Source organism: Panthera onca, chromosome C2 (genome assembly GCF_046562875.1).
Source record: "Panthera onca isolate mPanOnc1 chromosome C2, mPanOnc1 haplotype 2, whole genome shotgun sequence".
Classification (NCBI taxonomy): Eukaryota; Metazoa; Chordata; class Mammalia; order Carnivora; family Felidae; genus Panthera; species Panthera onca.
The window spans coordinates 129,827,551-129,850,553 of NC_138347.1; the positions used below are offsets into that span (position 1 = coordinate 129,827,551).

At 39.5% G+C, this 23,003-nt stretch overlaps 1 protein-coding gene across 1 annotated transcript in view; it reads right to left on the reverse strand.

Annotated features, from left to right (window-relative positions):
- The window catches only part of TMEM108 (transmembrane protein 108), a 402,326-nt gene that overhangs the window by 379,016 nt on the left and 307 nt on the right, over positions 1–23,003 (reverse strand). The window lies entirely within an intron of this gene.

The following is a 23,003-nucleotide window of genomic DNA, read 5'->3' on the forward strand; positions in this document are numbered from 1 at the left end:
ATTGAGGAGTGTACTTGATATTAACACCTTTTGAGTAAGGAAAATCAGCAGAATTAGGTAAAAGGAAGAAATTGGGTTGTGGTGTGGTAACAAAAAAGCTTCAGCTGATCACATGGGAAACTCTGAAGCTGGCCCTTCAGAGTTTTTCCATACTGGGGCAAGGAAACAGGCCTTTATACTGTCTCATCAGCCAGTCATTGGGTGCAGGCTGTGCACCTGCAGGAAAGGGGCATGACCAGTGGTGAAGTGTTTGTCTTCAGCTGAGGGCAAGTCCCAACAGGGATGACAGCTGAGGGATGTCAGCTATCAACAGTCTCAGCAGCTGGGATCAAAGACTTCAGTCCTGGAAGGGATGCAGGCAGGTATAGTACAATGCCCACCACAGTTGTCAATGTCCCAGATGCCTTTTCCCTGTTGGATCTGCCATTCTAAGCACATGGCTTTCATGTTCATGGTTGCTTCATGATCTCAAGATGACTATTCCACCTCAGTCTTATGTCTGTTCTCTGGGCAGGAACAAGAAGGAAGCAACAAGGAGAAAAACATAACACCTATATCAGAAAAGCAACTACTTCCCAGAAATGCCCAATAATCGTCCATTATGTTTCATTGTCCAGAGCTTGATGCTGGAAAATGTGTGTTTTAGTGAGACACAATGCTGCCTTGACCAAAATCAAAGATCAAGGTTTTCATTTATATATTTATTTAAATTTTATTTATTTTGAAAGAGAGAGAGTACAAGCAGGGGAGGGGCAGAGAGAGAGACAGAGAATGAATCCCAAGTAGGTCTCAGCACTGTCAGCACAGACAGAGCCCCACATGGGACTCAAACTCACAAACCATGAAATCATGACCTGAGCCGAAATCAAGAGTAGAATGCTTAACTGACTAAGCCCCCAGGCACCTCCAGAGATGGTTTTTAAAGAAAAAGAAGACAGAGGATATTGGTGATAGCAACTAGCAGTTATCCTAAGCCATCTGACTTTCAAGAGAATTAACTCCCATTGACAAGTAGTTGGTGAGTCTCCATACTCCTCAAGCATTGTTTCCTATTTTGTTATTAGAAGTCACTGCCTTATCTTGTGTCCTAGTTATATTAATATCTTTTTCTGAAGTCAATGGTGGTTAGACTTCATTTTGTAAGCATGTTTATTTTAAAATAATAATTATCTTTTTTTAAGATTTTATTTTTAAGTAATCTTTCCATCCAGCATGGGGCTCAAACTCACAACCCTGAGATCAAGAGCCACATGTTCTACTGACTGAGCCATCCAAGCACCCCTTAAAATAGTAATTCTTTTGTTTTCAAGTTTTTAAATGCCAGTTAGTTAACATACAGTGTAATATTAGTTTCAGGTGTAGAATTTAGTGATTCATCACTTACATACAATACTCAGTGCTCATCACTAGTGCCCTCATGCCCATAACCCATTTAGTCTATCCCCCTGCCCATCTCCCCTCCATCAAACCTCAGTTTGTTCTCTATTACTAAGAGTCTGTTTTCTGGTTTGCCTCTCTCTTTTTTTTTTTTTTTTTTCTAAAATAGTAATTCTTTTTTTAATTGTATTTATTTATTTTGAGGGGGGCAGAGAGAGTGAGCGGGGGAAGGGACAGAGAGGGAGGGAGAGAGAGAGAGAGAGAGAGAGAGAGAGAATCCCAAGCAGGCTCTGCGCCATCCGCACAGAGCCCAGCATGGGGCTTGAACTCATGAGTCATGAGATCATGACCTAAGACAAAGTTGGACACTTGACCAACTGAGCCACCCGTCCAACTGAGCCACTCAGGTGCCCCTAAAATAGTAATTCTTAAATCACTTCCCTCTGTTTCCCTTTCTCTCCCTCATGCATGTGCATACACAGACATACAGTTTCACAATTCCTGTACTGTGGAGAGGGAGTGATGATAGCAAATAATCATCATTAGTTTCTCATCAGAGCTTGATCAAACTAAGGTACATCTAGAAATAAGGGAGAAGAAAGGCCATTATCAAGAGGAACACACAGAGAACAGAGGTATAACAAGTCCAAGATGGGGAAACCTGCCAAAGTAGAAGTGAGCAGGAGTCGGGTTGCTAGATTTAATAAATCAAAATAGAGGAAACCCCATTAAATTCGAATATCATATAAACAATGAATAATTATTAGCATAAATCTATCAGCAATGGGCTAAAAGTTTGTATTCCCCTGAAATAAATGTACATGTTAAATCCTAATGACCTCTATGATGATGGTGTTTAGAGGTGAGGTCTTCAAGGGTGATTGGGTCATGAGGGTAGAGTCCTCATGAATGGGATGAGTGTTCTTATGAAAGGGACCCCAGAGAGCTCCCTCAGCCCTCCCACCATATGAGGACATGGTGGGAAGATGTTCATCTATGAAGCAGAAAATGGGCCTTCACCCAACACTGTGAGTGACTTCATCTTGGACTTCTCAGCTTCCAGAACTGTGAGAGATAAAAGTCTGTTGTGTAAGCCACCTAGTTTGTGATATTCTATTACGGCAGCCTAAACAAACTAAGACAATATCCCAAATATTGCATGGGACATACTATCCTAAGAATTTGTTGTTTATCTGAAATTCAAGTTTAACTGGTTATCCTGTGTTTTGTCAGGCCACCTTACCTAAGAGGAGTTGTGTCATCATCACAGAGGTAGATACTGCCCATTTGTGCCCATTTCTATAGCTACTGACTTCACTCCTCCCTTGGAACTTTTCCACAAACCTCTAGCCTAAGAACCACGTCCAATATTTCTGGGGACTCATCAATCAATGCAGCTAAATCCAAAGCTCTTTTTTGCAACAAATTACATTTTAAATACTTTCTAGAGCACAGATCCCTTAGGGTACATGGGTAAGTTGCAAGTGGGTCTCTGAATCCACTACAATTGTGTGAAAAATTTTGTGTGTGGGGGCTTATGTGCATTCTTCTGGGAAGGAGGCCCATAGCTTTTGTCCTATTCTGAAAGAAGTCACAGACTCAAAATAGTTCATACCCAGGCAGAGGGCCCTGAGAAAACATCAGGCAGCCTGTTAATCTTTCTTGGTTATTTTATATAGGGACGGAGGTAGAAATACCAGTTGTGGAACAAATGCTTTGGAACTCTTCTTTTAAGGAAATTTGGAGAAAATAGAAGAAACTTCATTTTCTTTATCAATCCAGAACCAATTATAGAGGTAGACATTAGTTGGAAAGGATTTTTAGCAAATCCTGTTAATCTCAGAAATCCCCTGCACTCTTTTCTCAGCACCCGTGTGGGTGAGGTTTCTCTCCTTTAACTGCTGAACTATTTCAGAGAGTAGGGTAGACATAAGAGGCCACCACACCCCCTTCCTGACCCCTGTCTTTGGAGGGGCTGATTAAAAGATTTGTCTGTGGTTAAATCGTGTAGACATGACCTTGTCATTCCTTCTGTCTGTTAAGTGCCTTGTCCATTCACGGTGCCTGACAGTGAAGACCTGTTATAAATTTTTGCTTCCCACTTGGACTTCTGTTCTCTGAGAGGAAATGCTACAAAGTAGCAAGCTTAGAAACAGTCTTAGGATTTAGTGTAAGAAAGCAGAATATCTCATGTTTCATGCTCCCTTTAATTCCTAGGGCAATGGCATGGTCTAACCCTTGAAGCGTTGTGCTGTCTTAACAAAATTTTTTCTAATTTCATGTGCCCATAGAAGACATGCTCACCATATCATGGCAAATGAGCTACCAGGAAAGCCCCCAGACACCTCTGTAAGATTCTCCGAGGGCAGAAATCTGTGTTCTGAGTAGAGAAACTATATGTGGGTGCTTTGGTCTGAGGATGAAAATCACCCAGCACATCTGGGACAGATCAGACAAGGTTTATAAGCCAAATTAAGAAGTACCTGTTATAGTGGCCTTAGGCATGGGCAAATTCATTCAAGCACTTCCACCCCCATCGCATTTGCCCTGCCCCCTGCTTGGGCTCCTGCCTCAGGGACTCTGTGCTTTGGAGGGCTTTCTTCAAAATTATCTAAGTCCTGCTCTGGTGTTTCAGACCAGATGGGTATGAGAGTGCCATTTGCGTGGGGCCCAGAGGCCAGAGTGGGAGCTGCACAAACTCTGTTTCTCTCCTTCAGAGTGTTCTTCATCTTCTACCCCATGTGTGAGGTTGACCAGAAGCCACAGGATTCATACTCTGGGATATTCTTGGGGCCCCAAGGCCAGGCCCTAGTTTCAGAATGACAGTCTGACAAGCAGATTGCTCCTGCTGGCAGGGACAGTATTTCTTCTGTGGGATCACATGAGACTGGGCTGCCAGGCTGGTGCTGACCAGCTGATTCTCAGTGATTCAAACTGTTTATATAGACAAGGGCCCCATAAAAAACATTTGCCCAGGGTCTGCACATCCCATAGATGACTTTGTTAAGGAATTTGGACCCAAAATAAAGAGGAAATATCAAACTGCAATACCCAAAAGGTCATTTTGTCTAAATCTGCTTTCCAACTGAAAAATATATTTTTATTGCAGTAAAATATATATGTAACATAAAATTGACTATCTTAACCATCGTAAGGACATAGTTCAATAGTATTTTTTAAATTTTTTTAACGTTTATTCTTTTTTTTTTTTTTTGAGAGACAAAGCACAAGCAGGGGAGGGGCAGAGACAGAGGGAGACACAGAATCTGAAGCAGGCTCCAGGATCCGCGCTGTCAGCACAGAGCTGGATGCGGGGCTCAAACTCATCAACCATGAGATCATGACCTGAGCTGAAGTCTGACGCTTAACCGACTGAGCCACTCAGTCGCCCCTGTAGTTCAGTAGTATTAACATTGTTCTGCAACCATTAAACTTCTCTTTTAATATAATAAGAAAGTAAAGCCCAAGAGCCAACTTGCCCAACGTCACAGGTGATTGGTGGAAGAGCGCTATATTGTACAGTTAGTATTTGTCCTGCTTTTCTAATTCATTCATTTTATGGATAAGGAAACAGAGTCCAAAAAGCAAACCGACCCTGCCCACATCAGGAGGAGGACTAATAACATCTACAGACCTCCTCTGCCAACGTTCTGCTTTCTCCACCTTATTACCCCAGGCTGCCCAAACAAAACCTCCCTCACCATTTTTCTTCCCCAGTTCTTTCCACAGAAATTCCAGGCCTCTGTGCACCAAAATGTGAATTTCACACAGCCAATTATCACCTAAAAATGATTTTCTAAATTTGTGCTTGGCGGGTGTCAAATCCATTGGCTGCAATATGTCTTCACACCAGACTTCAGTAGTTTTGTCAGTTATGGATTAAAGACACTACTTGCCACCATTTCCCGTCACTGCTAAAGTTCTTCATACATTGCTCTTGGCTGCAAATCAAGTTTAAGGAATTGGGAGAGTAATTTAGATTATTTGTAATACATTATATACATTGGGATTCTTTCGCTTAACTATATGGTCATTTAAGAGTATCTAGCACATAGTGGGTTGCCTGGGTGGCTCAGTCGGTTGAGCGTCCAACTTTGGCTCAGGTCACAATCTCATGGTTCATGGGTTCAAGCCCCACATCGGTCTCTGTGCTGACAGCTTGGAGCCTGGAGCCTACTTCAGATTCTGTGTCTCCCTCTTCGCCCCTCCCCCGCTCACACTCTGTGTCTTTCTCTCTCAAAAATCAATAAAACATTTAAAAAAGTTGAGAGTATCTGGCTCATAGGAGGTGATCAGTAAATATGGTTGAAAAAGTGATCCCCCCCCCATTAAAAAAAAATAAGGTATAACTTATATGCAGTAAGTTTCACCCTTTTAGGTGTATAGTCCTGATTGATCTGGCAAATGTTTACAGGCATGTAACCACCAGAACAATCAAGGCAGTGAACCGTGCAGTTCAATCTTCCCTGCAATTCCCGCATACCCCTTTGTAGTCAAGTCCTTCTACCCTCCTCAATCCACCCACAATCACCAATCTGATCTCTGTCCTTCTAGGTGTGCTTTTGTAAGAATGTCATAAATGGAATCACACAGTAGGCAGCCTTTTCATTCTGGCTTACTTCATCTAGCATTATGTTTTTGAGGTTCTTCCACAGTAATGCATATATAAGTAGCTCATTTCCAAATACCATTGTATATTGTACCATAGTTCGTTTATCCATTCCCCACTTGAAAGGTGTTTGGTCTATTTCCAGATTTCATTACATGTTGAATTTTAATTTCAGTTTTCATTTGTTTAAAAGCCTATATCAGCATCTGGGACTATAAGAAGAAGGCGTATTCAAACCTTTAGCTCATATTAGTTTACATGTTTGTATGATCTGTGCTGGAACCGATAAAGATATTTCAGTTAAGACAAAGTGTAAGTAGAATTTCCTGGTAACAAAGCAAGAAGTATAATGCAAAGCAGAGTCATAGATACTGAATGCTGTTTGACCCTCATCATGGATCTGCTTTGGAATCTTGGTGGGCATCTGCCCTTTTTCTGATCGGCCCAGATCTTGTGAATATCCTGCCCTCATACTGGGGAAAACCTGCCATATCATAAGATGGGTCCCATTTTCCCAACTTTCTTTGCAGGTACAGTACAGTCACATGACTTCAACTTCATCAATCAAAAGTCATGCAGGAGACTTTGGTTTATAAGAGAACAAAGGGGATCTGTTTTCTGGGGAGGGTGGCAGTAGCTGTCTGGCTTCTGAGGGCAATAAGGTGGTAGTCTGGCACTACAGCTCAGCATTGCCAATGCGATCTATGATGTCTGTGATCAGTAGCAACATTAGCTGAAGAGGTCATTTGTTGCAGCTAAGAACACTACTGTCTTAGCAGAAAGGGCCAGTAACTGAGCTCCTGTTATTGTTTTCTCTTCCATAAAATAGATCCAACTTTCCAAACTTTTCATGAATAGCTGTTAAAGGTATCCCTGTTATCCCACATAGTATTCTCCTTTTGGAGATCCACCCCAAAAACTGCAGCAAATCTTCATGAATTCCTGGGCTTCCCTCACAGATACATTGTTATCTTGCAGACATGAATCATATAATTGATTTGGTGGTATTTTTTATTTATTTTATTGGCTATTAGAAAGATCAGAGCCAAATGTGTGGTCACATGTCAGCAGCTGCAGAGATCTTAAGATGTGTATTTTGTACTCCAAATTACTCATATTTTTATTTTTCTAACCTTTATTCCTGGTTACAAAGTTTATATTATAAAGAAAAAAAGTAGGACACTATCTCACCACCCAGATAACTCCAGTGATGTGTAATATGTAATATAACTATATAACTATATTATATATATTATATATATATTATATATATACTCTAATATATATAATATATATTACTCTAATATATGTAATTGGTTAGAAAATTCAAACATACAGAAAGGTATAAAAGAAAAATAAAATTTCCCACTTATCCTAAAGTCAAATTTCTCAAAGAAACCACATTTCCTTCAAGGAAAAACCATACATCTGTAAGCATTTATTTAGGTGAGACCTGAAACCATAAAAGTCCTAGAAGAGAACACAGTAACTTCTTTAACATTGACTGTAGCATCTTCTTTCTGGTTATGTCTCCTGAGGCAAGGGAAACAAAAGCAAAAATAAACTACTGGGAGTACATTAAAACAAAAAGCTCTGCACAGTGAAGGAAAAGACAAAACTAAAAGGCAACCTATAGAATGGGAGAAGATATTTGCAAATGGCATATGCAATAAAGGGCTAATATCCAAAATATATAAAGAACTTACAAAACTCAACACTCAAAAAGAAATAATCCGATTAAAAATGGGTAGAAGACATGAACAGATATTTAATCAAAGAAGACATCCAGATGGCCAATAGACACATAAAGAGATGCTCAACATCACCTATCATCAGGGAAATACGAATGAAAGTACAATGAGATATCACCTCATACCTGTCAGAATGGCTAAAATTAATAACACAGGAAACAACAGATGTTGGTAAGAATGTGAAGAAAGGGAAAGCCTTTTGTACTGTTAGTGGGAATGCAAACTGGTGCAGCCACTCTGGAAAACAGTATGGAGATTCCTCAAAAGAGGAATTTTCCTTAAAAATAGAAGTAACTTATGATCCAACAATCGAACTACTGGGTATTTATGCAAAGAATACACGAACACTAATTCAAAGGGGCTACATGCATCCATATGTTTATGGAAGCATATTTATAATAGCCAAGACATGGAAGCAGCCCAAGTGTCTATCGACTGAGGAGTGGATAAAGAAGATGTGATAGGGGCGCCTGGGTGGCTCAGTCGGTTAAGCGTCCGACTTCGGCTCAGGTCACGATCTCGCGGTATGTGAGTTCCAGCCCCGCGTCGGGCTCTGTGCTGACTGCTCAGAGCCTGGAGCCTGTTTCAGATTCTGTGTCTCCCTCTCTCTCTGACCCTCCCCTGTTCGTGCTCTGTCTCTCTCTGTCTCAAAAATAAATAAACGTTAAAAAAAAATTAAAAAAAAAAAAGATGTGATATATTTAATGGAGTATTATTCAGCCATAAGAAAGAATGAAATCTTGCCTTTTGCAATGACATGGGTGGAGCTCGAGCATATAATGCTAAGCAAAATACCATATGATCTCACTCATATGTGGAAATTAAGAAGCAAAACAAACAAAGGGAAAAAAAAATAAGAGAGAGAGGCAAACCAAGAAACAGACTCTTATAGAGAATAATCTGACAGTTACCAGAGGGAGATGGGTGGGGTGATGGGTGAAATAGGTGATGGGGATTAATGAGTGCACTCCTTGTGATGAACCCTGGGCCATGTATGGAACTGTTGAATTACTATATTGTACCCCTGAAACTAATATAACACTGTATGTTAACTACCTGGAATTAAAAGAAAAACTTAAAAAATAAATAAACATTTTTAAAGTAAAGTTATATTTATTTAAATTTACACACAAGAGATCATATCCTATGTAATTTTCTGTATCTTTTTTTCACCTCATAATATATCTATACATTGAATACATAATATTATAATAATATCTCTAATATTTCATCTAGTATATATCTTGGACATCTTTAAGCATCAGCACATATAGAGGGAGCACTTCTTTTTAAATGTATCCATAGTATTCCATATTATTAATATACCAGAATTTACTTAACCTATTCTCTGAATGATGGGCACTTGGTTTTCTCTAGTTTTTCACTATTAACAATTTTTTGCAGTGAATATTCCTAAACCTATATCTTGGTGAAATGTTGCAAGTAAACTTCTAGCAGAAATTGCTAGATTAATTGGTACGAGACATGAACATTTTGATAGATGGTGCTAAATTGCCCTCCAGGAAACTGGCACCAATTTTCACTCCTATGTGTGTTGTATCAGCCTTACCATTTCCATGCATTCTCATCATCACTGGATGTCATCAATCTTTTACATTTTTGCCAATGGGAAAAAAATGGTATTTTAAATTTCCTTTTATTTAATTATAATTTTCAGAGTTAAAAAAATCCTTGGATGAAAATATTTCTGGAACCCATTTCAAAGCCTTTTAGAATTAATGTGGACTATAAAAACTTCCATATATTGCACTTATTTAGAGGACTTAAAAAGCACTGTCCTGCTTCTAAATCAGTAGTGCTCTATGTTGGCTGCAGATTTGAAACACCTGAAGTGCTTTCAAAAATATCTTTGCCTGGGCCTCATCCCAGACCAATTAAGTCAGAATCTCTGGGGGTTGGGGCTCAGCCTTAATATTTTTTAAAAATCTCCTCAGGTGATTCACAAGTGCAGCTAATGTTGAGAACCACTGCTCTAAATGCATTGTAATGGATGCTACAAATAGTAGGTTTTAAAGGTATAAGTCTTAGGTCGTGGATGGCACCAGCTGAATGTATGAAAGTGAAACAGTTTCCAAGTGGCAGTTTTTTCAAACAAGGGTCTAACGTATTTATAATGCTGAAGTGACAGCCCCTTTCTTAGCCACCACCCTCCTCCGCTGCTCCACTGTGTACCAGTCCGTGCAGCCAGCATTTCAGTAAGGAATAACAGACTCACACTTTACAAATTAATAATTGATATAACCAAACCACAAAGAATCACTGGCAGAATGGTTATTAATATCTTTGTGATCAAAGATGTCAGAACCCCTTCCCGTTGAGCTATGACTGTAATTGGTTCATCTTCCAGCAGAGAAAAAGAAAAGATTATCATGAAGAAAGAAAGCCGTTCCCACCCCATATGAAGGAGGAACTTTAAAGTTTGCCTGCCATTCTTCAGTTTGCCTGGTTCCTACGACAAATGTGACACAAGCTGTCATTTTATTCATTGGAGCTAAACCGTGACTGATTTTTCTGCGGACTCAGCAAATACCTAACAAGAGAAAAACTGGGAAATGATCCAGTTTATTGATTCAGTTTGACTTTCTATGATATCAGGAAACTATCAGATGAAGTAATAACAATAAATTCTTAACGAGGTTTCTGAATGTGTTTGCATTTTAAAATACAAAATCAGGTAATATGAATGGGAAAATAATTTTTAGTTCTTATAATTCAGTTGCTTTTGATTTCCTGATTCATACTAATACCTGTTTTCTTCTGTTCTCCAAAGTAATTAGATTACACTCCCAAGCAAAAGTTGTTAATAGGCAAGAACTAGAATGTGGAAATCTTTTAAAAATACACTGAAGGATTAAAAACTAAGAAGTCACCACAAATTAGTAATTATAACAGAATATAATTTTTAAAAGAAATTGCAATTTTGGCCTCTCCCTTTAATTGACTTCATTGTGCTATGATTTATTTACAGTAATTTGCAGATATTTAAAGTGTATAATTCAATGAATTTTTAAGAGATGCACTCCTGAAACCACCACAATTACTATGAAGACCTTTTCCATCACTCCCCAAAGTTTTATGTACCTTTGCAGTCGCTCCTTAGATATACCTCTGTCCTCCAGGTCACTTGTGATTTGCTTTCTGTCTATAGATTGGTATACATTTTCTTTTTACATGAATGAAATTACATACACATTGTGTTCTCTTTTGGCATGGCTTCTCTCGTTTAACATATGGCCTGTGAAATAAATCGAGGTAGTTGCATGTATGACTCATTCATTCCTCTTTGTTGCAGGGTATTGTTCCATTGCATGGATGTACTCCAGTTTGTCATTCATTCACCTGATGATGGGTTTTTGCATTGTCTCCAGTCCTGGGCTACTGTGAGTAGTGCTTCTATGAACATCTTATACAAGTGCTCATATGAAGTCAAACAATATATTTTTAAGATGTTAATGTCAATGTACATATAGTCTAAGTTCTAATGTACATATATGGTTTTGTTGATTTGTGGGGGCATTTTACAAAATTCAAATACTGTGATTCTCGTGGCAGATGAGATGGCTCTTTACTCTCCCAGTCTTCTCTGTCCCTAAACAAAACATCTTTCAGGTTGTACATGCACAGCTCTACTGGGTGCCATTTATATCATGATGTACCATCTGCTCAACTGCATGTGGCAATGTAAGTCTTTAACTAGTTCTCTTTCAATGAGGCCAGAATATTTTCTCTGTCTGTCCATCCTCTGATATTAATTGTAATGGGTTAATCTTTCTTTTTCAAAAAATTTTAAAATGTTTGTTTATTGTTGAGAGAGAGAGGGAGAGCTCACGCCCAAGCGCACACACGAGTGGGGAAGGGGCAGAGAGGGAGACACAGAATCCGAAGCAGACTCAGCACTGTCAGGGCAAAGCCTGATGTGGGGGTCAAATTCATGAACCATGAGGTTGTGACCTGAGTTGAAGTCAGAGCTCAGCCAACAGCCACACAGGTGCTCCTAGGTTCATCTTTCTAGAAGTCACTCCTGTCATTAATCTGTCAAGTATAGAATACTCAGTGGCATCTCCTTGCCACTTCTCTGCCTGCCATGTAAATTCCCCATGGATAGGTTTCCACACCTAGGTAGCCAGCATCATTTCTCCCAAACATGATTCAGCCATATCAGTCCAGCCTCTCTGCCTTTTTCACATGCCATCATCATAGCTCATGGGTACTTTTCCCTACAGTGCTCTTTCCCTGCCTGTCCAATGTCTTTCAAACCCTCTTCTGGTCCAACTTCAGTCCCTAACTTTGTGGTGTTAGTCCTCATCTGAATCCCAAAGTCCTGTTATACTGTGCTGTACCCAGCACTTGCTCTTTAATTATTGCCATATATATGTATAATCTCCTGAATTGTATTTCAATCTCCTTAAGGTCAGGGAAGGTATCATTAATTTCATATAATATAAATGACAAATTTGCAAAATATATTGGTGTGTGTGTCCTCCTAAATCCTTAATACTATACAATTGTCACAATAGTCACTGTCCAGACCATCTTTGCTTTCCCTTTAAGCAGGCAAATGATTTACTTCACTTAATGTGAGATCTCTTTGTTGTCCAGTGCTAGGTAAGCTGGACTAAAACAGAGCCACAGGCCAGACTCTGGCACCTAACTTTGAATTATTAGAACCTCTCTTTGGATGAAAGAATAAGATAATGGCCACCACAAGAGTTTTGGAGAAGCAAAGGCAAGCAATGGTAAATCTTTGGAGAACTTGGTTGACTTGGATCAAACACAGGTGCATCCCATATCCAGGGAGAGGCCAGAAAGGGGGAAGGAAAAAGAGGAAGATGCTGATATCAACAATTCCTTTTAGCAGAGTGTATTGAGCCTGAATAGACTGAGAAGGCTATTTTTAAAAGCCCTTTACTTTGAGCCTGATTTACAGGCAGACACTAAAAATATTAATAAGTAAAAATGGTGCTGATCCATGAACATGATGAGCTCTCAATTTCTGGAGCCACAAGGTGACAGACTGCTGTGAAGATGCTTGCATCTTCATAATATCCTGGAGGGATCCAACTTTAAAGAAGAAAACATTGGTATTTGAAATCCCAGTTTGGCATTTAACAGTGTTAAGTCATTCTGTTACATTGGCATCACATAAATAGCCTTAAAAAAAAGAATAAAAAAACCCAGATTGTACTACACATCACAGAAAGCTTTAATATAGATGCTTTAGGCCCAAGGGAAATTATTCCTATGCAAATTATTTCCCTGATATTGGCTTTCTTCTCAGTCCCCTAATCCCAACTTGCATATAGCTATATTGATACAGGTCAGAGGTTGATAAAAAATGACTGTATTATCATGGCAAAGGCAAGAGAAATAATGTCTGAAGTAGTGTATCGCTGGGGGAAATTTAATCAAGGAAAACAAGAATTGGCAAAAAGAATTGTTTCCAAACCAATTTACCAACCTATTCTTGCCAGGAAAACCAGGTGCAGTCCTTAACCATGTGACTTGGGTACACCATTATAATAATTAAAAATAGAAAAGTCTAAGCATGGTATAACTGCTTTGGAAAAAGTTTGGCAGTGTTTAATAGAGGTAAAGATACACATACCTTAATGACCCAGCAATTCCACTCCTAGGTATAGACCCTACAGAAACGCATGCTTACGTGCCCCACAAGAATGTAAGAATGTTCACAGCAGCATTCCTTATAATAGCCTTTGTGGAAATAACCCAGTCAATTTACAGCAAAAGGGATAAACAAACTGTGGCATAGTCTCACAATGGAATACCACAAACCCATGACATTTTAGGCACATTTCAGTATGTTTGTTACATTTCAAAACTTTTAAAAAGAACAAAAAATGGGAATAGCATATTTTAGGTTTCTTCACAAGATTATCTTTGCCCTACACATTGTCAAGGGAATTTAACAATAAATCCGTTGTAGTATTTCTATGTGTTTTTTTTTAAGTTGAACTCCTACCCACTTTTAATCCTTGAAAATATCTGTTTACTAAACAAAGTGATTACATTTCCAAGTAAGACTTAATAAGGCAAGAATTAGATCATAGAAATCTTCTTATGTATTAATTAATTTTAATTTTATTTATTTTGAGAAAGAGAGAGAGAGAGAGTACAAGTAGAGGGGAGGGGCAGAGAGAGGGAAAGAGAGAATCCCAAGCAGGCTCCACACTGTCAGCACAGAGCCCGACCCAGGGTTCAAACCCACAAACCATGAGATCATGATCTGAGCTGAAATCAAGAGTCAAACACTTAGCTGACTGAGCCACCCAGACATCCCTAGAACGTGGAAGTCTTTTTAAAAATTAAAATTATCACTGTCTTCAATCCAAAAGGAGAGAAATAAAAGTAATGTTTGGAAACTATCACTTGAAAGCTTTACAAGGATTTATATTTCTAGACTATTTGACAGGGACCAACTTGTGAGACCAAGAGCTCTTGTGTGCCCTTTTCCTTTTAGTTGATGATTCATCTCAAATCTCTTACTCTACTGCTATCTGATCTTCCTCTGATGGACACAAGCATGAAAAGTGCCTGGGTCATTGATCTAACCACAGGCTTGAGAGAGGGACACTCAGAGTCCCAGACCCTGCCGGGCTGCCATCTTACTAAGTATCCACAAGCAACACTGACTCCATGTTTCACTGTTCATTAAATTGAGGTCATAACCTTCTTAGCCTGCTTTGCTCTCTCAGCATATGAAATCATTATTGCAAAGCCAAAAAAATTTTTCAATTAAAAATGTCTACTTTTACGGGTAGATTTTAACACATTCATGAGAGAGTGTTTTATTTTTCAGCTTTCATGTTTTTGACATTTTCAAGGATTTTTATTCTAGTATTCATTAAAATAAAACTGACCTCACTGGCTCTCCTTTCTCCTAATGGGGGTATATTTCAACACTATCAGTTTTAGTTTTTAGCTTGTGCAGGGTTTTCGCATCTTCAAGGATTTTCATTCTTTTATTCATTATCAGAGTGACTTCACTAGCTCTCCCCTTTCCTTCCTACATTCCCTGGAATTTGGAACTATATTTGTGGGTGACAGAGAGCAAGCAAGAGAATTTATACCTGAGCAAGAGGGGAGGAGACAGATCAGTCACAGAGAGGCAGATTGTTTAAAGGTGGATGTACTTTCAACTTGAAAGCCTTGGCATGAGACACGACAAGGCCAGAAAAAGACGTCACTTTACAACATAAAATAAGACTGTGACTCTGTACATTTTTTCAGTGTGTTTACTTATACATTAGATAGAGACATTTTCCCCTTCTTTTAAGATGAAAGTAGTAATGTCAAGCTGGGAGAGATCCAAGGAAAATAAAGTTATACAGAATGGATTCAGAGAAATTATAAGAAATTCCTAATATTTTAATATAGAGAGTCAAGATATTTGATCTATAGAAAGAGCTAATGGATCAAAAACAAACAAGCCTAGATTTTCCTTTCTAACTGCAATCATTTTTGAGTTGCAGATAACTTTGAGGGCCTAAAGAAATTTATGAATAGTACTTCACCCCAGAAAAATATACATAGACAAAAAATTTTACATATGCTATCAGAAGATTCACGAAGATACTGAAGCCCATTCACCTATTGCGATTGATGGGCGAAAGATCTGAAGCTCGAGAATAATGCCCAAGTCACTTGAAGCTTAAAAGATGCAGATATCAGGAGACATCCCCTTTCCCTCCTGAGCAAATGGGACAGGTATTCTATTATTTTTATTATATTGTATTATCATTATTGTTAAGGGAGCAGTAAGGAGGGAGAACAGTCCCCATTTTTCCAGCTATGTTTTCCAGCTTTGTGAGCTGGGCTATTATGGTAAGTGACAGTTGTGCTCCTTATTGCCGCAGATTGCCCATTGTGAAAAAAACCCTGTGGATGTGAGCAAAGCAAGAATTTCAACTCTCTGGCTAGCCTCACTCAGGGACTGCTAAGCCTCATGGTGACATGTCAATGGGAACTTGTGGGGTGGGGCCATGGAGGTCATTTAGGTCCCAGGGAGTTTCCAAAAATGGCTTCCTGTATGTTACCCTAGCATAAATCTGCTTGTGTGACTCTGCTACTCTGTCTACCTTCATTTTGCTCCATGGATCCATTCCTATCATCAACTCGCTGACTCTCTGAATCACAGCTTAGCTTTCCAAATCTGGTTGCTTCAGGTGATCACTATGCTTTGTAGATGGGCTCTTTTAGAGTCAGATTCTCTCCCCTGAGCTAATTGGCTTTGACTACCATGGACTTGAAAGAAGTGTTTCAGAAGGTGGCTGGGAACAGCCAGCCTTCTGAAGTTTGTCTTGTCCACCATTTTGCCCAAAGATCTCATAATACTATATAAAAATAATTCCAAATATATAGCTGTAAGATCTCATAATACTATATAAAAATAACTCCAAATATATAGCTGTGAGAAATGAGAAAGTTTGATTTCAGCTCCTAATGATTTTGGCCAGCATTTCCCAGACTGTGTGGAGGAATGAGATTCTTAGAGGAGAAAAGAGTTTTGTAGTTCAACAAGTTGGGAAGTACTATATACTCTAGTCCTCATCTGAGGATTTATAACACCCACCAGCATATGAAAGATACTTGGAAACCCTGAGATAAAGAAGCCTGTTTAAATGTATTTGACCCAGCGCTTCTCAGTTCCCAAATATGTATGATCATAACCTTCCTCTCATTTTTTTCCAGCTGTGTAATAACTACTCATGGAAATAGTGCTCTATGGAAGAAACTTTGAGAAGTATTGATTTAGGCTAAAATGCATCACCGGAAAATTGCTATGTTTAGTGGAAAAAAAATTCTACTTTGAAGGAGTATGTACAGAATGGACTCTTTCATTTTTTAAAATTAAATGAGCATTAAAAACTTTAAAGATAAAGAACAACGTACCAGCTGCTATTATCTCCAGGCAGTGGGCTAAGCCGGCTTTTGTTAATTTTTTTTTAACGTTTATTTATTTACTTTGAAAGAGAGAGAGAGAGAGCAAGCTCGGTAGAGGAAGAGAGAGAGGGAAGAAAGAATCCCAAGCAGGCTCTGCACTGTGAGTGCAGTCCCCAATGAGGAGCTCAAACTCATGAACTGTGAGATCATGACCTGAGCCAAGATCAAGAGTCAGACGCTTAACCGAATGAGCCACCCAGGCACCCCTTAGGTGGCTTTTCTTTACCTTCTCTCTCTCTTTTCCTCTGTCTCTTTGCATGAGCATTTGCCACTTTTGTAATAATTTGCCACTTTTGTAATAATTTTATTATTTTTTTTAATTTACATCCAAGTTAGTTAACATATAATGTAATAATGATTTCCAGAATAGAATTTATGATTCATCACTTGCATATAACACCAAGTGCTCATCCCAAGTGTCTTCCTTAGTGCCCCTTGCCCATTTAGCCTTTCCCCCCTCCCAACACTCCTCCAGCATTTTTAAAAGGACAAATGCTTACTGAACTTTGAGGGAGAATACCGTTTAGCCTGTTTGGGTAAAAGTGAAAGTGAATTCAGGAGAGATGAAGGGGTAAAACATTTTCCCGCCTTTTCCATCCTCAACCCCATTCAGCCTGTACTTTGGCAAATGGGACATAAGTGGGAAAATCATGAGAGAAAAAGTTGATTCAAGTATTTCTGAGTTTTTGCAACAGTTACACTGGAAGCAATGGAAAGTGCGGACAACAAGGGACTCACTTCATTTCAAACACTGCCTTGGGATAAATGAGCGATAACCCCAAGACCTTTAAGAAAGAGCCAAAATATAATTGCCTACTATTAGGAAGGGGATTTGACAGAAGAAATTAGGGCTCATGGAGCAAGACGGCAAAAAGGGTTAACAAAATTTCTTCAGACAAGAGAGTCATTGAGCCATCTTGTTACTGTTGTTTGGGTCATTGCTTTTGACTAAGAGTTATAGGGTGAATTTACCCCAAATGTTATTGCTACAGGTAAATGGTCCAGGCTCTGTAACAAACTGAGGTGAACTGAAGTTCTCGCCAAGTTACACTTTCTGACAGTGCCAGGCTCAGGCAGAATTCCAAAGGCAGTGAGGCCAGTCTTCACCATCATCCTTTTTCCCAAACCACAGATGTCTACAACTCCATGCTTGCTTCTGCATGCACCCCAGCCCCCCACCCCACAGTCAGTCCTTCCTAAGTACTACCCTAAGTTCTAGAACCCAGCTCCCTGACTGTTTTGTATGGCCCAAGAGCTAAGAATGGATTTCACCCTTTCAAACAGTTGGAAGCAATTCAAAGAATAATATTTCATGACATGTGAAAATTATATGAATTCAAACTTCAGTATCCCTGAGGGAGCACAGCCATGTCCATTTGTTTGCCTACTGTTAACGGCTACCATCTTGCTACAGTGGCAGAGTTGAGTAGTTGTGCCAGAGACTGTATGGCCTGCCTGTCCTAAAGTATTTACTATCAGGCCTTTTACAGAAAAAGCTTGACAACTCCAGGCCTCATCCACTGTTTCCCCAAATTCATTTTGTAGAACCTTGCCAAACTCTGAGATGCCCTCAAAAGACAGAGCCCCAAGTAGCAGATTCTTTATGTTATATGCCCCAGTTAGAGAGAGCTCATGCACATTAGCTTATCAAATCTCTGAAGGGCACTAGGGTTTAAAACATAAGTGGAGCCTTGTGTTTCCCAGCTTCATTTGAAGATGTATCTGGGTTCTCCAAATAACGCCCATCAATATGCCTGTAAATATCCCAAGAACACATCTTTGGAAATATCACTCTAGATCAATTCTTCCTCTTGCCCTATTGAAATGTATCTGTCTTATGTTCCATTCCTTCAGGTCCACACCTGAAAGCTATTGCTTTGGAGCTAAGAGAAGGATCTTACAGATTGAGAACTATGTTTCTCAGTTTATATATTTTGATATGGTCCTTACCTATGAGCCTTCCTCAATCATAAAATGGAGGTAATGACAGTCTTCTTGCATATCACATGACAGTGTTGTGGAGTACACAATGGGTTTTTAATTATCAGAACTACTATACAGAGCTAAGACGTTATCATTATCACCTCAAATCAGAAGATCAGCAACAATCTGTTAGAGTCTCTTCAACTCCATTTTTCCTCATTCAATTATTTCTGTATGTTACTGCCAAATTAATTTCCTAAAACTACACTTAAAAAAATGTCACTCCTCTACTCGATTACTCACAACTGCTCCTTATTGCTGAATGCAGTGTTTTAAAGTTGAGTTCTGTAGAGCCATAGAGTTCCATGTGGCTGACTCAGGTCCCCTAAGGATAGGAAGGGTAGACCTTGGATCTCCCACTCACTCTTTAACTGTCTTGTATATTGGAATTTCCAAATAACATTTCACTTTAAAAAGTGTTTAGCTGCTAAAAATATGTTAGAAAACTAGTACACCCAAGTTTATCTCTCCTGTGTGATTTTTAAAATTCCAGACCTAACTGAATTTCCCATATCTTTGCAATAGTTATCTTCCTTTCCAGCTGGATATTGATAGGATTGGCTCCCTGTGAGGGTAGATCAGTGCTGCATCTGCACACTATTTCTGGGGACATCGAGTAAGGAGAAGGCAACAGAGAGTGAGAGATTTGTGCAGGACACACACACTGACAGAAGCATTGCCCCCAGAAGAGGTCAGCCATCACAACTATAGACCAAACAGATATGTTGCTCTATTTTTCATTCAAACAGATCTCAGGTTGCAAGGAGAAGCTGAAGGGGAGGAGAGGGAGTCTGGGTGTATGAGAGACGAGAGAAGGGGAGCAAGGCAGTAATGCATGGATTTTGAGAGATATGGGTAATAGCAGACCTTAAATCTTGGTGCAACCCAGGCCATTAACCAACACCATGTTAAATGAGTTAGCACATGAAAATTATTTACAAATCACTGGGACATAGTGTTATATGTGTTAAGTATTATTATTATTTAGGGGTACCACTGTTGTTTTTATTCAGTGTGGGGCACAGAAGAAATAGGGATGTAGCTCCCAAGAAAATGTTAGCTGGAATTAGACAAGATGCTGGGCCTGTTTAAGTTGATGCCTCCCCCCGCATGGTCTTATCCCTCTGTACCCTGTTTAGTTCTTTCAAAGCACCTACCACAATTTGTAATTATATATTATTTGTGGGTTTTTGTCTGTTTCTGTCTTATTATATGCTTTCTCCTTTAGATATTTAGACTCTATGAAGACAAAGTCTGGGTCTGTTTTATTCACCATCTTATACCCAGTGTCTAACACAATGCCTGGCATGGTGGGCATTCAATACATAATTATAGACTGACTGACTGAGTCAATCCCAATCAGGTAAAGAGAAGACTTCCCCCAAATGCCACAGCCTCAGTGGGTGAAGTTGGAAAAATTTTTGATGCCCAAACATTCCAGGTAAAAGGGACCCAGAAGGTCAGGCTGAAATCCCTGGGTACTTCAATCTTAGATTATGGAGCAGGGGAAATTGCAGCCCAAGGACAGGTGGGGCTAGAACTCTGGACATACAGCTAAGGGAATCTGTTGGAGCCGCTGAGAAAAAGTAGCAGCAGCTTGCAGGTGTCCAGAGTCTCCTTGCCAATAGATAGGATGGGGCTAGGAGAAAGGCTCCAACTGAGTGTTTTGCTCAAGGTCTCTGATAAAACCTGCACACTTCTTCATAACATGCTCTTCTGTCTCTTTGATACCAGCTCAAGCAGTATTCTCTATGCCTTGTAGCTGATTCCAAACTCTATTACCTTTAAGTGAATGATTAATTTTGAGCTATAGATCAAACTTTAGTGATAGGGATTTTGGAAGTTTAGGGATGCTAATTACATCCTTTATGTGGTCTGGGTTCTTAACCAATTGATAAATAATAGCAAGGAGCCAAATAAAGCACTGAACAACATCTGCTTATTATTCATAAGGTTGAATTAAAGAACGTGGTAAATCCTCCCCCACCTCCCCCTTCTGATGTAGGGATCCATAGGACCCTAACTCACCCATCCAGATACAGAAAACTTGGAAGATAGGGTCTGCCAATCTAGGCTGCACTCAGTTTTCTTTCCACATGAAGACAAAAAGCACAAGCTCCAACTACCTATTGTACATATCTCACCTTAGGGTTTCTTTTAAGGGAGAAAAACAGCCTTGTCTGAATTTCAGTAAAGTGGCTCTGGAATACCTTGTTCCTTGGGGAGAAAAGGAAGAGGGAGTGTGGAATGAGGATCAGAAGCAGTCCTTTAGGGACGCCTGGGTGGCTCAGTTGGTTAAGCATCCAACCCTTGATTTTGGCTTGGGTCACGATCTCACAGTTTGTGAGATGTCCAGATGTCCAGCCCCATGTCCAGTTCCTCACTGACAGTGCAGAGCCTGCCTGAGATCCTCTTTCTCTATCCCTCCCCTGCATGCTCTCTCTCTCTCTCTCTCTCTCAAAAATAAATAAATAACTTAAAAAAAGTAGTCCTTTAATACATACTCCTTCTGATGATTGGCACTGAAATTCTCTCATGAATGTATGTGGAAAGGGAACCAAAGGCTCTCTTCCACATGTACATTTCCTGCACATCTATACACACACATTTGTTTCATTGTCACTCCTCTCAGTTATCAACTATTTCAACATATGTGGCACATCGTATTTTCCAAAGATGGCCACAACAATATCTCCCCTCCCACATTCTCTTGTCTTTTAGGACTTTATCATTCCTTCATCAAAAGATGGGGTCTATGTCTTCTCCTTTTGAATCTGAGTGGGTTTTTTGACTAACTCAACCACAGTGTATGGCAGAAGTGACATCCTGACTTCCAAACCTAGATCGTATGTCCTTCTATCTTGTCCTTTTAGGACACTCTGTCTTGGACACCCAAGACTGAAGCCCAAGAAGCTTGTTAAGAGACCGTGTGGAATGGAACAGAGTTCTGTGACCTATAGCCCTGGTTGAATTCCCACCAGACAACCAGCATCAACTTGCCTGTCATGTGAGTGGGCCATCTTGAAAGTGTAGCATCCAGCTTCCAGTCAAGTTGTCCCAGCTGATGAGCCATCCCTGCCAAGCTTTGCCCAAATTTTAGACTCAAAAGCAAAATAAATGGTTGTTTTTGAATGGTCTGTCACAAAGCCACAGACAACTGGCATAACATCGAACCAATATAAATCTTAAAGGCAGTAGTACCAAAGATGAACTATGAGAAGAAGGATGAAGCATCTTACCAGATAACATGAATGAGGTTGAGTACGAAAGAACAGATCTCTCCATAAAGCAGACCAACTAGTGTTTGATTATCAATATAATCAGCACACTCTACTACCCCAAGTTTCATAATAAAAAAAGGTGTGGGGGAACTGCTACAATAAGCTTCTGTACCTGGGAACTTTGTAAAAGGGATTTCTCTCTGCTAGGGATAATAGATGAGGTGTAAGATGTCAGCCCTGAGCTTAAAATGTCTATTTTTTCCAGAGTGTCTCACAGTGGGAAATCTAACCACCTTCTTCAAATACCTCGCTCTTAGTCCCCAAATCCTGCCTGCACAATAGTTTCAAAAGACTAGCTGTACTTTTTGACTCATGGGACTTCTGAAAGGCATGCAGCCTTTCTCCTGGGCCATTTGTACATCTTCCTCCCTTGCTTTTAAAATGGCCTTTTAGAGTCCCTAAAAGCTTTTGATAGATCAGAAAAGCTACAGAAATAGACTGTGTGAAAGCACCCCCAAGACTACAGTGGAGATGGTGCTATGAATGATTAGAACCAGAATAGGTCCAAGGGTTTATTGGGAATTCCAGAAGCATCCCAGGTCCAACCCTCCGCATGGACCAGAGAGTTCAGAGAGGCTTAGGACAATTGAGAAGAGAAGAATCCATGTTTAAGAGCTACCTTGTATAAATTTCAGCCACTTTGAGGTTCATCATCATAATTTTTCCTCAGGAATGAAGCTGAGAACTCCCCCTGCCAATTCTTACCACATAAATAATCTTTTTAAATCTTTTGTTTTTATCCAGGTCATTAGTTATGTAAAATGTCTAAATTCTCCTTAATAATTGTCTGTTGAAAAGGCCATATCTATCTATCTATCTATCTATCTATCATCTCTCTATATATATCTATCATCTCTCTATATCTATCTATCTATCTATCTATCTATCTATTATCTACCTATCTATAATTCTGGGTTGGAGTTTTTTGGTGAACTTTTAAATTGAAATGTAACATATATAGAGAAAAATATACAAATCGCAAGTGAGGTGAGAGATGGACAGAATTTCACAAAACCCTCC